General features: G+C 45.3%; 1 long non-coding RNA gene across 1 annotated transcript; it reads right to left on the bottom strand.

Annotated features, from left to right (window-relative positions):
• Positions 1 to 370: 370 nt before the first annotated feature.
• On the bottom strand, positions 371 to 13016 carry LOC123334113. The gene is made up of 5 exons (XR_006551896.2): positions 12954 to 13016; positions 11317 to 11431; positions 5426 to 5569; positions 4141 to 4336; positions 371 to 838 (listed from the first exon to the last, which is right to left on the bottom strand). It is a non-coding gene; the product is annotated as an uncharacterized LOC123334113 (long non-coding RNA).
• Positions 13017 to 13236: the final 220 nt, after the last annotated feature.

Genomic DNA, 13236 nt, shown 5'->3' with positions numbered 1-13236 from the left:
TTGCTCTTATGCTTTCTCACATACCATTTTCTCTCATAGAAGCACATTTCCCCCATATTTCTACTGCCTATTCTCACAAGAGGAACTCTGAGATGATCCCTTAGGCCTCAGCTAAATTACGATTTTCTTGGGAATCTTTCCAAGTCCAGAGTGGGGCTCTGATCTGCCTGTATACTTAGCTAACCAGAGGACTCATCACACTGACTGCCTGGTTAGGTGTAGGTTTTATATAGGCAGGGATGAGTCTCATATCCCTGGACCTTTAGTACACAGAGTAATGTCTGACACATGGATATTTAATAAATATTTGTTCACTATCGAGTGAGAAAGAAAAATACAACCTTTGATATTCTTTGTCTTCTTTTCAGTGTTTATAGGTCCCCCCCCCACCAAGTAAATTACTGTCTGAATGTGAGTTCCTCCAAAAACCCATCGTTATATCATAAATGTCCCTTATGAGGAACAATTAAAGAAGCTAAGAGGTGACCAGCTCTTTTCACTGGAATTCTTGTCAGCCACATGATATGCTCTCTTCTTAGAAGTGGGATCTGGTGTGCTGGCCTGGGCCCAGGTCATGCAGGATGCATTTAGAGGTTGTATGGAAACATGGAATCATTGCCCCCATGGACTTGCCCCGACGCTACTCCAGGAAGACTGACAGGCGGATGACAGGTACGCACGTTCCAAATTACTTCGAGGTGGTCTCAGCCCCATTTACTGTCCCCAGGAGTCCTATCCAGAGTTTGATGCGGACACATTAGAAGCACACATGAAGACAATGATGTATATGTGTTTAGTCTGAACTTGTCCAGCATGGCTGCGTCACTGTGGAGAGCAGCTGCCTCAGAAAGAAAAGAAAGATGAGGGTGTTAATCATCATGGCAGGCCCGTTCTTACCCCTAAACCTATCTGGCAAGGCTGCAGGGCTGGTCACCATCTTAGGAGACTTCATTTCACCCTTCTCTAAAAATCACATGGATATCCTCTGCATTGGAGACAATTTCAGGAATTCAACTCAAGTCCATTTACTTCAACATTTCCAGAATGGCTGTGTTTCACTTGTTTAAAAAAAAAATCTTTTGGGGGCACTGAGGCTCAAAAGATGAGGAAAGGAATCATGAGCAAGGAAAGAGAGACCTTGTCCTCATGGAATCTAACTGTGCCATGCTGAATCTGTGTTCAAAGAAGAAAAGGCAGAGTGAACGCTGCTCCCTGTGTGCCTAACAGGGAGTGCAGCTGGGCAAACATTGATTTCATGCCCAACACTCAGTCGAATATTATACATCCATTTCCCAAACAATCCTTTCAAGAAGGTATTATTCTGGTAACAGATAAGGAAACAGCCTCAAAGTCCTTAGGAGACTTCCCAGCTTAAAGTCAGGAGGCAGTAGAGTAGATTCAAACCAAGTCCATTCAGCTGTAAAGCCAAGCCTGTTCCTTACAGCGATGCTCTGCTTTTAGTATCAGAAGCATCACCTTGAAGATGATTGGCTGTTTATTTATCTAAGTCTTATAACTGCAGTGCATCCAGGACACAAAAAAAGGAGCATTTGGGCTGAGCTTGAAAGGATGTGTAGGAATCCATCATGAGGAAAATGTGGGGAGGGATTCTAGGCATGAACACAGCACTGCGTTTGGAGTGTTGGATGACTGCTGGGGTCATGAGGTGGAGGGGTTGAAGGAGGGGCAGGGAGTGAGCCTGCTAAGGGGGAGATGGGCTAGTTGTGAAAAGGAGTCTTCACTGCTTTCCTAGGGGACGGAAGTCATCAGTTATGTTTAAACAATCGGGTGACATAGGGGCAAGAGGAAGAAAGCCACAGAGGTAGTACACAGGATTGGCCAGTAGGGGGTGACAGAGAGTGCAGAGCTGGGAGAGCGTTAAGGGGCCATTACAATTAATCTGAGAAATAATGAGTCTCTGTTGTGGACCCATTGGCTAGGTCAGTCTGACGTGTGTTCATTGGGGAGCTGCTGATCAGGGGTTACTTACTAGTTTGTTAGGTAGAAATAGTTTCCCCACATTTCTCTAATATTGCAAACTCTTTGGATAATAGCCGAATTTCTTTTAGCTACACAAGGAAACAAAATAAATCACTCTATTTATGTAATTATAATGACGTTGTAGGGGATATTAGGATGTATAGTCAAAATCTCACCTCTGTGCTCAAGAAATTATTCCTCTAGCTGCTGGGAGGGCTGCCAGCAGACAGCCCTCAATTCTTAGTCCTCTTTGAGGATTGCATCAGCTGAAGAGAATGAACTATCCCTTCTGAGATCATACTGCCTTCCTGGGGCAGCCACATTCACTGATGTGGGTAGGGTAGGGTCCCCTTCCCCTATTTTGGTGTATCTCAGAAAGTCCCTCCCCACTTAACAATGGCCGAGACCTCTGTTGAAGCTGGGTTGGCATCCACATCTTCCTTTACCTGATCTTGCTCCCTTTCCTTTCATTCCCTTTTAGGATATGGGGTTCCTGAAAGCATTCCCAGATATAGTTCATGCTTGCACACCCCTTCACAGCCTGCTGCTTTGGGGACTATCTAGCCAAATTGCAGTCAATGTTATTTTTTGATGCCTGACACACTGAGAGGGATTTTATAAACATATTCCTATTTCACTCTTAACCATAATCGTGGGTAGTATGTAGCCCTTAATAAAATTACTATACTGGTGTGGAGGCACCAAAGAATTTTCCTGTGATCCTAGGTAAACTTTAATCTTTCCTGGGAGAGGGCAGGATAGGGATTCCTAACCTCTTTAGATGTATTAGAAGCTGAGGCCTACAGGGAAATAATTTTCTTCAGATCTAGAAATGTTGAGGAATTGTCTAATTTTCTAATCAATTCACATAGATATTCTCATTTCTGCTCATGCTTTTTAACACATTATTGACTGAGGGATTTTTATAGAAATCAATGCCTGTGACCAGTGATTTGCTATGTAAGTGACTATTAAAACACTTTCATGTAACAAAAGACACATTAATATGTCTCTGGTCAATAAGTTATTAATATACTGTAGTCCAGGCAGGCTAGGCTGGACCTGGGATTTCTATTCCTTGGCTTAAGAGCTGGGCATTTATCAGTTGTTATTCAGTTGCTAAGTTGTGTCCTGCTCTTTGTGGCCACATGGACTGCAGCACACCAGGCTTCTCTGTCCTCCACTGTCTCCCGGAATTTGCTCAAGTTCATACCCATTTATCAGTTAGTGCCCACCTTTTACACTCTCACTCCAAATGCATTGCCTAAGATGCAATGGCAAGGAATGGCTCTTACATGACATCAGTGCCAGGGAGCACTTTAGCATCTAACTCAGGGGTTTCAAACTGTTTTCTATACAGCTGCCTCAGGGGCTTGAGAAAAGAATAGGGAAAGAAGAGGAGCAGAATAGAGAATAGAGGAAGTGGAATAGGTTCTGAGAGGGAAGGAAAAGATAAAAAGAGGTTAGGGAGAAGAGGGGGTGGTGAGGAGGGGAGAGAGAGAGAAAGGGAGGGGCGGGAAGGGCAAGGGGAGAGCTGGTTACTCTAGGAAATAAACAACGGCAACTTTCCTGCCCATGAGGCAGCCGGTTACTTGGAGCTTTGAACTCCTCAGGACAGTATGCTTTATCATCTGGAATAATAAACGCAGACCTGGTGGCCCAGGGAGCAGGCCAGCCGCGGGCTGGGGGTGCAGCCCTGTACCCCAGCACAATGGGCAGCCCTCTGTCTGTGTCTGCACAAAGGAGCCCAGGAAGGCATCCTCTGGGAGGCACCGGGGCCAAGAGGGCTCTCAGCTGGTGCTGAGTGAGCTTTTCAAAGTAAACAAGGGCTCCAGGGCCAGGGGGACCCTCCTGTTGGTGGTGACTCTGATGCGTTGTGGGTCCTGGAAGGAGCTTGGTATTTTTAGCCCTCCAGTTGCTTTGAAAGCAAGAAAAGGGCTAAGAAACAGAGCCACAGCATGCGATCTATTATTTTTTAGGACATAATAGCTAACAGCTCCAAAAACATTCTGGATGTGCTCCACAGCTCATCAACAAACACATCACCGCAGAATGAGAGAAAGATAAACACCACATGTATCCGAGCGCTGACTGGTGTTGTGGGGGGAGAGGGAGCCAGCTCTGTACTTGCCTCACCTGGAACCAATGGCAGTCACTCACCTGTCGGTTCCTTGGTGCATCACCACCCTCCTCATTCCTTTAAAGGAAAGCATTCTGGTTCGACCAGGCGCAAGTGCAAGTCCTACTTTTCTAGGCCACTAAGAGGTCATGGAAATTCTACGCGGTTGAGAGTCAGAGACCTGATCTGCCCACTTGCTTGCTGTGGCCTTTAATGAATCACATGGTTCTCTTGAACCTGAAAAAAAGTGAAAGTGTTAGTTGTTCAGTCGTGTCTGACTCTTTGCCACCCCATGGACTGTAGCCGCCAGGTTCCTCTGTCCATGGAATTCTCCAGGCAAGAATATTGGAGCGGGTAGGTGAATTCAAAGGTTTTCTTGAGTTTTAGCACTAAACAAGCCTTCAGAAATAGAAGTAAAGAAGGTTCCCAAGAGGCCAGGTGAGTCCCAGTGCTCCGCACAAAATAAATACTTGCTGAGTAAACCAGTGAATAGGAAGTACAGCAGGGAGCGATGGCTCCCTTTTACTTGCAAAGGTAGAAGGAACTGGACATTCTCCTGTTACATGCTTGGTTGCTTAGATGGTAAAGAATCCGCCTGCAACGCAGGAAACACAGGTTCGATCCCTGGGTTGGAAGATCCCCTGGAGAAGGAAATGGCAACCCACTCTAGAACTCTTGGCTGGAGAATTCTATGGACAGAGGAGCCTGGTGGGTTACTGTCCATGGATTTGCAGAGTCAGACACGACTGAGCAATTAACTATCCCTTGCAGCTTTGTAATCTCTAAACTTCCTGAAAGGGGAAAGAAATTTTAATCTTGTGGTGGCAGACAGAGGCAGCCAGTCCTAGGAGTTGGTGGGTGAGCGGAGAGTAGACTGAAGTGGGGGTGAGAAAGCAGGGAGCCAGCCAGCATGTATGAGAGTGTGAAGCAGTGCTCGCCCTGCAGGGAAAGGATGCTAGACTAGGATGCGGAAGATTTAGGCTTGCCAACTGCTTGCATTGGAGCCTTCAGGCAGATCTGCACTTCCAGAAGCTCAATCCCTCTTGGTGTTGATCCTTCCTTCCCCCTCTGCCTCAGCTGCAGTGCTACAGGCCAGCCTCAGTGCAGTCTGCCTTCCTGTCCATCCAGGGTGATCCTTCCAGTCTCCTAACTGTTCACGCTGCCCTTCAACCTTGCCCTGCTCCACTCCACTCTTCCCCAGGGTGAAGATCAGGTCAGGCCACTGTCTAGCACACAACCATCAACTGTCCCTTTGTCTCAAGCTGATGTTAAGCTTTCAAGGCCTCCCTGAGGTCTGGCCCCCATTCACGATTCCAGTTTCAGCACCTGCATTTGCTCTTTTGCACGCGTCTTGAGGTTCCAGCCGCGTTGGTCTCAGAAGGCTCCACCCTTTCCCAGACGTGTGCACTTTCATATGTGCTGTTCTTCCACACATGCTCCTCCAAACCTCGTCTCAAGCATCTGCTCTGCCTGGAAGACAAAGCTCCAGAAGCCCTCTTGGAACAAATTGCTTCCCTCTGTACAAAGCCCCATTCCAGGCCCCTATTGCTTGAAATACTCATTTGGGAAGATGGGCAAAAACAGAACCCTGAGAGAGCCAGGTTGCGGTCAGAACAGCACCCCATGGCTATCATGGTTATCAGTGGTTGTCAGGAGATGATTAATTTATGGATGCATCTATATAATAGGGATAAAGATCCTTCTCTTTTTAATCACAGGGCTATTGGAAGGATGCAAGCAACGCAAAAACATTCTATAGAAGGTAAAGGCTGTACACATTTGAAGGTTTGTCATTACAATGATCTGATTCTAGAAAGAAGAGCAGAAACAGAATTTCTTCCTCTGTCTTCTCATTCCCTCTTTTCCTCCCTCCCTCTCCTCCTTGCCTTCCTTCTCTTTCTTCTTCCCTATTCCTTCCCTTCCCTCCTCCTTTCTTGAGTGTTTGGCATTGCCCGAAGCCCAGAGAAATACTAAAAAACATGGCAGACAAGATTCCCTCCCCCCATGAAGCATGTTTTCTGTTAAAGAAACAAATACTGCAAACAAATAAGCATGGTGATTTTGATTAACAAATGACCAAGGGAGAGCAGAAGCAGGTACCACAGGATGCCTGGGAAGAGAAGGTCTTCAGAAACAAGACAGCTGTCCACTCCCTCCCCCCATCCCATCAGAGAGGGCAGCTATGAGCTGTGTTATTTGGACTTAGAGTATCAGAGCTGTTTGGTACTTTTAAGTTTCCTTCTCCACAGTATGAGATGATTCCCATCTTGATGGAGAATTGTGAGGACTAAATTGCTAGGCCTGGCTTATGGCTTCCTAGGAATGATCTCCTGGACAAAGAATTAAACTTCCCCACCTCCCAATAATAGAGGGAGCTTTCATGGATCTTAAAGGAAGGGACGTGCAACCCAGGCCTTATGTGCAAAGCAAGAGCATCTTCTTCCCCAGTGAGGGATCACACACACCAAGCGACCCATTTTTCTTTGAAGCTCTCTGCATGGATTTCTAGAACTTTCCCAAGCTCTGCATCATGGCTTCTTATGCACAACTGTGTTTAGGCTAACCTGGGGCCAGTCACTTTACCTTTCTGAACCTGTTTCTACACCTGTAAAAAGAGACCGTTAAAGTAGAAAATCATCCTTCAGTATCTTCTAGTGCAGGCACTCTCTGATTTTGGTTTGATAGCACTTTTACTATGGGAATGCTTTGCCTCCCCAACTAATGAGCTCTAATTAGCTTTGTCTATGTCTATATCTATTATAATGGAGAAGGCAATGGCACCCCACTCCAGTACTTTTGCCTAGAAAATCTCATGGACAGAGGAGCCTGGTAGGCTGCAGTCCATGGGGTCACTCGAGTCGGACACGACTGAGCGACTTCACTTTGACTTTTCACTTTCATGCATTGGAGAAGGAAATGGCAACACACTCCAGTGTTCTTGCCTGGAGAATCCCAGGGATGGGAAGCCTGGTGGGCTGCCGTCTATGGGGTTGCACAGAGTCGGACACGACTGAAGCGACTTAGCAGTAGCAGCAGCATATCTATTATAAAGGCTGGGAGCAGACACTCCCTCCTTTGTTGGCCAGACTGAAGTGTGAGGTCAGGGGTGGAGCCATGTTCCTCTTGTTAATTACAGTCCTAATTGAGCACTAGTCCTGTGACAGACCCTAGACTAAAAGAAGAACCCCACTCCTCCCCCATCTCCTGCAGGAGGCATCACTCACTCGGTCAGTATTTTAGACCTGACTTCCCTGAGGCACAGAACTGGTGAACAACAGGGGACCTGTCCCCTGCCCTCACTAGGCTGCCATTCCATCTGGGGAGACAGCCAGAAATGCTACCAAGTAAGCCAAGAAATAAAGAAAATACTGGTAAGTTGTGATCAGTGCTATGAAGGTAGCCAGCAAAGGACTGAGACTGAGAATAATGATGAGAGAAGCCATGCCGCATAGGAGGATCAGGGAGTCTGTCTGACTTGTAGACAAGCTTGTAGAAAACAGTACACATTAAACCATGGAAATGATAATATAGTGCTGAAACCACTCTGGGAAGAAAGTGGAGGAAATGATGAACTCTTTGCCTGGGAAACTTAAGACTTTTGAAACAACTTGTCCAAGGTCTTGAGGTGGGTTATAAGCAAGCCCAGGCTAGAATCTGGAGCCAGAAATGTTTCTTTTGCTTTCAAGTCTTTATCTTACTCCTTTTATTCTTCTGTCTTGGATCACTTCCTCTCCATTAGATTGCCTGGCGGGGGCAGAGTTGTCTTCAAAGAGACAGTCTTTGTGTCTTGGAATAAGAGTCAAAGGTCATCGAAAAGAAAACATGTGTCATACTAAAAGTGTCAATGCAAAATTTAAATTATACCATGAGATTAAGCTTCAAGCACTTCTCGCTCTCCAATGGGTTCATCTACTGCCTAGGCTTGTTATGTGCCTGGGGGACTAGTTGGAAAGCACTTTATAGATTGTAAAGTGCTGTACACATGCTAGGAATTGTTGGATACCTGACCCCCACTCAGAGCCAGTGAAGACTTTTACTCTTTTACCTTTAGAAGATCACTTCTCCCATTCCCTCTTTTCTCTGAGAATTAGAAAGAAGAGTGGTTTAGTTCTGGAGTGGTGAGAGCTTCGACAAAGTGCTCTCTGCTCTTCCTTTCTTTTATCTTTTCTGGGGACAATTAACTGCCAGAAATGTGTCTCTTCAAGCAGTCTTCCACATCTTATTTGGATAAAATGAATTATTACCATACCATTCTGTGCACTTTTCCTCCTTGTCTCTTCCAAGAATGTCTGTAACCAACTTGACAAACTACTGATTTCTACCAAAGTGCTTTCAACCCTTTTTAGACATCAGAGACCAAAGAGGTGAGAAGGACAGAAAGCAATGAGGAAAATCAGAAGTTTCTCATGGTTCCAGATCCAAAGCTTCCTCCAGGCAGCCTTCCCAGGTTTGCTAGCAGCAAATGAGGATTTACTCAATGCCTGCAACCTGCGCATGGAAATCATGTAGCTCCTATTTTTTTGTTGTTGTTGTTGCTTTTGTCCCTTCAGTCAATGACAAAGGTCTGTTCTGGGTATTGGGGTTGCAATGATGAGCCTTATGACTCAACAAGCTTTCAAGGCATAGAAGATGTAAATAAGTAAATATCAGTAATGCCATATGGCAAAAATGGTATGAAATCAAAAGTTGTAGGAGTGTAGAGGAAGTAGCGGGAGATGACTTCCTGCAGGAGGGATGAGGAAAGAGCAGACCTTAATTCTGGATCCTGAAGAAGGTTGTATTTGAGTTGGTCTTTTAAAGATGCTAGGGGTCATATAGATTGAAATAGGGTAGCAGATGCAGGTAGGGAAGATTACATCATCCAAAATGAGGTTGTTAGCACATTCCAAGGCAAGAGAATGCAGGAACTAAAGAATAAAGAAGAATCTTTTAGAAAGGAAAATAACCCAGTTTGCCTGCTGTGTATAATATATGACAAAGAGAAAAAATTTGGACTTTGGTGAGAACCTTAATTCAAATTTAGGTCCATGTTACCCCATTAACTAACTGTAATCTTGAATACATCTCATCACCTCTCAGAATTTAGTGTTTTTCATGCAGTATGAGAAGAATAATGCTGTCATTTGGAGTGGTGAAGATTTTAGGTCCTATTTTCTGTGAAGGAGCTTAGAAGGGTGCTTGGACCAAAACATCAGCTCATACAATTGACAGCCTTGTTTGGCTCTCTCAGCAAAGGGCTCTTAGCTATTAAGGACAGGCATCAAGCACAGCTGGTCCTAGCTGGCCTTGATAGTAAAATCTGGGCAACATGTGTAGTCTTTTATACTAAGTGTTTTTGGCCATGTAACTTCAAATCTAGACAAGGAAATGGAGGCTCAGAGAACTGGAGATTGTTGATGAAGAAGGGATTTTCTTTCCACTTTCCACCTTGACCTGTAGAGAAGAGACTGTCCCTTCTACACACCTCTCAGGGAGACTGACTCACTCTTTTTCCACTCTCTTACACACTTCTCTCTGAAAAGCAGAATCTAATATGCTCAGTGCCAATGGAAGGAAAACTCTGACCACTTGCTAACAATTCCCATTTTCTATTGCCTGTTCTAGATTCTCCCTGTATAACTGGGTGTATCACAGGAAGAGTGTATGTCATATTGCTTTCAGATGGAAACCTAAGCCCTTTCAACTGTTAACCCTTGACAGTAATTTTGAGTTACAGGTCACAGGATTTTGTTTCTTCTCCCTTTGAGATGTGGAGTCAGTTTCTTTATCTCTGTCATCTGGATTGGCTTTTCGAGTTGCTTTGGCCAAAGCAAAGAAATAGAAGTGATTGGAGAGGTCTGAGCCTCGGCCTTAAGAGATGTTACTTGCTTCCCTTTGTTCTTTTGAAACCTTGTGACCTCCATGCACAGCCAGGCTGACTTTTTGAATGAAAAGAAACCAATGGAGAGAGGTCTCAGTCATCTGAACCAGCCCTCTCAAGGACATCACAGACTGGCCATCCTCTGGTTGCCCTATCAAATGATGCACATAGATCAGTGAGCTCAACCAAGATCAGCCCAGCCCAGCCCAGATCAGCAGGACTGCTGAGTGGACCTGTAGCTTTCTGAGCAGTAACAAATGGTTATCATTTTAAGCTCATAAGTTTTGGGGTGATCTGTTATATAACAAAAGCACCAGATACAGAGGATGATTACATAAATTTTAAAAAGTGATGTTTGTTTCCCATTTAACTGGTAATCTTTGTGCTCCAGAAGGAAGAGGGCTCTTTGGTAACCTGAACCACTACAGAAATGATAGCTTCATTTTAAGGTTGACATTAGGCTTATGAGGCTACCAGGTATGGCCACACAAATTATGTATAGCAGTATTCTAGGGAATCAATGCACATCCTGGCATGTATCATATATACTCTATGAGACTAAAGATGACCCTTGGATTTGTGCAATGTAGTGGCCCTTAAAATTATTTAAGATAATGTGTGTGAAGTAGTCTCTGGCATGTAGTTGATGCAAAGTAAACTTCCATTTTATAGTTATTTCTTGGTATTGAAATATTTTACTATATTGAATTTTGTGATTATTAATACTTCATTATCAAATAAACCTCCATTTTCCCATCAGAAAAGTGTCCAGGGAGTGATGACAGTTGACGCGGGGACAAAATGAACTTTAAGGTTGTTTTTCAGCATGGATACTCTGTGATTCATGGCTAACACAGATCTTCCCATAAAAAGGAGCCAAAACACACGCCTGAGTGAGCTCCTTTGGTGGAGCTGGGGACATGGCCCCAGCAGTGCAGGGCGGCAGGCCATCAGTCAGGCGGCTGCATGAGCAACCTGAGGAGCAGCCCATAGAGCTGCCAAAGCTGCCCTTTGCTTTGCCCCCAAGAGAAGGCAGAGGCAAGGCCTTTGTGCCCGAAAGTTCTTGCTTGGCAGGAAAGCGGCTGTGCTGTGTTCTGAGTAGGACGGACCTGAGGAACCTAAACAGTTGATGTCCCATAGAAGTCACAGATCAATCCTGTGATTTGAGATAAAAAGCAAGAGCATAGAAAACGGAAAGACTGATGTCTATTTTTTCCATTTATCATCCTCTCTGTCTCTTACTCAGCTCCTCATCAGACTTAGAGCTCCTACAGAATTTTACTTACTTCCAATGGAGCCCTGGAAATGGCACTGAGGTTGGGGGAGGCTGAGTTCCAGTCCTAAATTTTCTACTCACCAGCCAAGTTACCTTGAACTCTGATACCTGAGTCTTATCCCAGAAGCTCTATAGGAGCAGCCTGGCCTGGGGCTTGGTCGTGGAATCACTGAACAGCTGCCTAGTTGATTGTCCACTGCAATCAGAGTTGAGAACCACTGAGTTAATCATTTTAGGCTTTGGGTCCCTCATCTGTCACATGGGGACTGTAAAACCAACCTACTTTGTGATGTTGTTGTGCCATCCAGTACAGATGGATAATAGATGGGAAAAGACAGTTACTTATTTGGAAGGATCCTATCCCTGTGGTCTTGAGCCAGGTACATGAGGCCTTAAGGACCCAACTGTGTCTGTTTTTTAATCACCCCTTTCAATACCAGGACTCAGCTCTGTGGGGTATAGGTAGAACCAGGGTAGACCTGAGGAATAGCGTGAGTTACATTCAGGATGTCCTGGTCAGAGGAAATAGGACATCCTTCCAGTCACCAGTGAACTGGTTATATTTGCCCCCACATTCCTTGAGTGGTTAAGCAAGTGGTCCTTAAAGGTAATTAATAAGGAAGAAACAATTAATGCCCTATTTACTCAGCCAGTGTTAGGATCTGGGTAAGGATGGGAGGGGATGGGAAAGGGAACAAGGTGGGTGGTGTATACAGCTGCATCCTATTTCCATTGATTGATTTGGACATGCCAGCCTGCATTCACTCAACAGACCTCTTCATGGGGCTGGCTCTTTTCTAGGTGTCAGGATACTGAGATTATTCAGACCCTATCCTTGCCTTCGAGCTGTTCAAGCAGAGAGCAAATCTACAGTTAGCAGCACTGTTAAACGTCCAGTAGCCAGGACTCATGTTAGTAGTCATGTGGGAGAGCAAGGCAACGTTGGTGCAGATGGAAAACCTGGGGAAACGTTCTTGGTAGAACTGGTTTTAGATCACTAATCAGGCCCTTGCTGGCATCCTTTGAATTTCTTACCTAGCACATGTTTTAACCACTCTGTTTCCAGTCTCATTTTCTAATCCATTTCCCCCAGAATATGCTCTAATGGTGTCACCCTTCTGCTCAGGTGCTTTTCTCCCCCAACCCCCCAACCTGTTGTTGTTGTTCAGTCTCCCAGTCGTGTCCAACTCTTTGCAACCCCAAGGACTCCAGCACGCCAGGCCTCCCGGTCCCTCACCATCTCCTGAAGTTTGCCCAAGTTCATGTCCATTGCATCGATGATGCCATACAGCCATCTCATTCTCTGACACCCTCTTCTCCTTCTGCTCTCGATCAGCACTGGGGACTTTTCCAATGAGTCAGCTGTTCAGTTCAGGTGACCAAAATACTGGAGCTTCAGCTTCAGTCCTTCCAGTGAATATTCAGGGTTGATTTCCCCTAGTACTGACTGGTTTTATCTCCTTGCTGCCCAAGGGACTCTCAGGAATCTTCTCCAGGACCACAGTTTGAAGGCATCAATTCTTTGGCTGTCTGCCTCCCGTATGGTCCAGCTCTCACAACTGTACGTGGCCACTCTAAAGACCATAGCCTTGACTATATGGGCCTTTGTCAGCAGAGCAATGTCTCTGCTTTTCAACACTCTGTCTAGGTTTGTTCTAGCTTCCCCCACCCATTACTGCCTGCAAAATAAAAGCCAGCTTCTTTATAAAGGTACTCACAGCCTCCCTGGCTGGGGCCGTTCTTCTTTCCAGCCTTGTCTGCCTCTACATGCCTGCTTGTGTGGCCTTGGGCTCAGCCCACCTGGAACTATTTGACACTGCCCTGAGACTCAGGTTCTTTCACACCTGAATGTCCTCTCACAAGCCTGAAATGTTTTTCTTTTCTCCACATCCTCAATCTCTTCATTTTCTCACCAGCCTGAATTGTTTGCTATCCACTCAGTAGTCCCTTTCATGTTTGTGCATAAATTGTGTCCTCTGTTGAAATAACCTTCCTCTTGTC

This window comes from Bubalus bubalis, chromosome 6 (genome assembly GCF_019923935.1).
Source record: "Bubalus bubalis isolate 160015118507 breed Murrah chromosome 6, NDDB_SH_1, whole genome shotgun sequence".
NCBI classification, from domain to species: domain Eukaryota; kingdom Metazoa; phylum Chordata; class Mammalia; order Artiodactyla; family Bovidae; genus Bubalus; species Bubalus bubalis.
The sequence above is the reverse complement of the archived record's forward strand: the minus strand, read 5'-3'. Positions and strand labels throughout refer to the sequence as shown.